The following is a 3,182-nucleotide window of genomic DNA, read 5'->3' on the forward strand; positions in this document are numbered from 1 at the left end:
TTGTCTTATTGTTGAAACTGCTACCCACATGGTTCCTAGATATATTTTGTTGTTTTATTGTATATCCAGATATGAACAAAGTCATTACAGTATGTTTTTTCCTTCTATTTCTAAAAAAAAGTGATTATTATTTTGATATTAATAGAGAACGGTTCATTTAATCATTTGAGAAGCTGTTTTATACTTAACTAAGAGTAAATTGAAGAAGAAAGATAAGTTTTTTTTGTTTTTGCATAAAGAAGGGATATACGGAGCACGAGGCCAGCGAAAAGATGTAGATGTACAAAGAGGACTAGATGATGCAAGCAATAATAACATGCCATCATTAGCGGAGCTTAATAAAGATAACATGGTCATATAGGAAGAAGCACTTGTATGTATTTACCATGGAGGATCAAACATGTTATGCATTAGAAAAGGCAACAAAGTAATTTATAGTAAGTGAGTAGATTGTGCACGGAAAGATAAGGATCAGCATAGGCTTATAGCGACCAAACTATCTACTGGAATGCATGAGCTTATTGAGCGTGTGAGAAAAGATATTGGATTATTGTAAAAGCTGCAATCACATCTTGATAAGGGTACAAGTCAGATAAGAAGAGTAGGAAGGAAATAGGGAAACAATAATTATTCTAATGGACCATTTTAAAGTATTTGTCACTGTACCAAACTCCATCTTACACTATGGTTTAAGGCAGAGCAGTTTTCTTAGTTATTTTGCTATTAATCTGCCAAAAATGTGTTCTCAACTGGATCTGGACTTTAGTGGAGCTGGTACCATGAACCAATATTATGTTTGAGTGTCTTACCTCTATTAATGACCAGGTTGGATCATTTTTATTATGTTATGATAAGTACAGTTTCCACATTCAACATTGTTGCTATGTTCACAGTTCCAGTCATGCCCATAATTTATAAAAGTGCAATCTGAAATGTTAGTTCTATCTGTATCACATGTGACTGTCCTTAATCCTCTTACCAGAGTGGAAAGGCAGCGTCGTGAAGAAGAAGTAAAAACTCGATCATCCAAGAAGGCAAATGAGGCTGAGCAGGCCATTTTAAATAGAGTGAGCTTTTAGTTTTATTTTCTAGGATGAAGTGATTTTTACTTCTTTCTTGTATATAGTTTTATTTTGTAGGATAAATTAATTTTTACTTTGTTTTGCAATTTTCTGGTACCTGGCAATTTTTACCAATACTATTTTTGATTGTTCATTAGGCAACAAGTCCTCAGCCTGGATCACAACAGATAGGAGGTAGCTTGAAATCAATGAAGGAAAAATCAGGTCAGGCAGATAAAGATGGCAAAGAAGGGTCAGGTTTACAAATTGCTGGGCCTGGTGGCGAAATAGCTGCAGGTATATTCAACTAATAAATGGAAGTCTCTCCCTTGCCCCCCTCCCTCCCTCCTTCCCCCTCTTTCGCTCACCCTCCCCACCTTCTCTCTAGTATGTATATACTATATCCTCTTAGCAAATCTACAGATCTGTCCTTTAAAATTAAAATGTCTCTTCCTTTTATTTTCAGTGTACATTTTCCTCCTTAACTAGCAGAACACTTTACTTTGGTGTATATGTTTCATTCTTAGGATATTAAAGGATTCAGACATAGGACAATGACCTAGAACCTAGCAGATCTAATATACTTAAGTTGAACAAGTGTTATTTTTTTTAAGGAATACTATACTTCTGTGGGAGAAATTCTTCAAGCATTCTAATCGCCAGCAATCTGTCGAGGCTCAAACTATCTTATTGGAAAGAAAGGTAGCGAAATTTTAAGTTGAATTTCCAAAATCCAGTGCAGATCTACAACTATAAAAGCTTAAGAGCTTCAGTTTATATGGTCTGATTCCAAAAACACATGGCAACGGAAAGAAATATCCCAAAAAATATCCATGCCTTCTCATTGTCGTAATAATGAGTAACCGAGTAAGGAATATAGACGAATAATATCTGTCAATAAAAAATCATTTGCCAAGCACCTGAATAGTGTTGTTAGCATAGTGTTGTCACGCCTCAGACCTGTTGGCGCGTACAAGCTGTGAGACCCACTGAGTGTAACGCGTTGTTTGGCTCAAACCATTGCCAAAATCGACTAGCCTATTTTATACTTGAGTCTTAGGCTTACCTATTTAAGCCACTAAAAATTTTATTCATTTCCTAATGTGGGACTATTCACACTTGGGGCATCACATCACCCCACTTTACAAAGGCAACTTCCTCTTCGCGACATGACAATTGGCACATCCCAGTATCGCCAGGCGATGTGGACTCTAGAGGTGGCTTCACTACGCTCACGCGGTGTAGCACTTAGCTCCATACTTTCGGCTATCAACTACTCTGATACCATTTGTCGTGCCTTGGGCTTGCAGGCCTATTGGCGCGTTCAAGCCGTAGGACCCACTGAGTGTAACATATCGTTTGGCTCAAACCACTGCTAAAATCAACTTGTTGAAGTTACACTTGAGTCGTAGACTGTGTTACCCTGTGTCGGGGAAGGTCCTGTACCCGTGTTTGTTACATATTGGGTGTGTGGATATGCACCCAAACGGCATGGACAAATTTGGTTAACATTTTAGCCCACGTGAGAGCCTAATAAAGCCAAAAGTGGGGTTAATTTGGCAATCAGGTTTAAATTTTCAGACCAAATAACCCAAATTGAACCTAATAACCCAAATCCAATCTCCTCGATCCCTAGATTCTTAGACTAAGGCGTCTTCAGAATCCACAAAGAAGCCAGATCTGCTATTTGGTACTCGATGATGGTCAGATCAACTTGACAACTATTCGCTAACATTTGAATTTAGAGAGAGTGACAACGAAGAATATGAGTTGAAGAGGAACATTTGGTCACTAAAAAGAAGTTGAAGAGAAGAAGTTGAAGAGGTGCTGTTAGGTTCAAGATAAGAAGGATGGGAGAAAGAAGGATGGGCTTTGTTAGTTTTTTTAATAGTGATAGTGGAAATTGACGTCACTATTGCTATCACCAAGCACTAAGGAATACGTGGTTGTAATTAGGCTTGAAATTAGAATAGGAATTGTGTGGTAGAGGGTTTTCCTAGTTTTAGATTTAATTAGTAATATCTAATAGGGTTTGGAATTAAGCATTTAAGTGTAAATGACTTTTGAATGCTTGTACATTCTTATATAGATATTTTTTTGGTTTCTAATTGTTGACTGAAG

The 3,182-nt window shown here is 37.2% G+C and overlaps 1 pseudogene; it reads left to right on the top strand.

The window, feature by feature from the left end:
• Positions 1–3,182, top strand: part of LOC109822093 — a 17,726-nt pseudogene that overhangs the window by 6,989 nt on the left and 7,555 nt on the right.

Source organism: Asparagus officinalis, chromosome 8, assembly GCF_001876935.1.
Source record: "Asparagus officinalis chromosome 8, Aspof.V1, whole genome shotgun sequence".
NCBI classification, from domain to species: Eukaryota; Viridiplantae; Streptophyta; class Magnoliopsida; order Asparagales; family Asparagaceae; genus Asparagus; species Asparagus officinalis.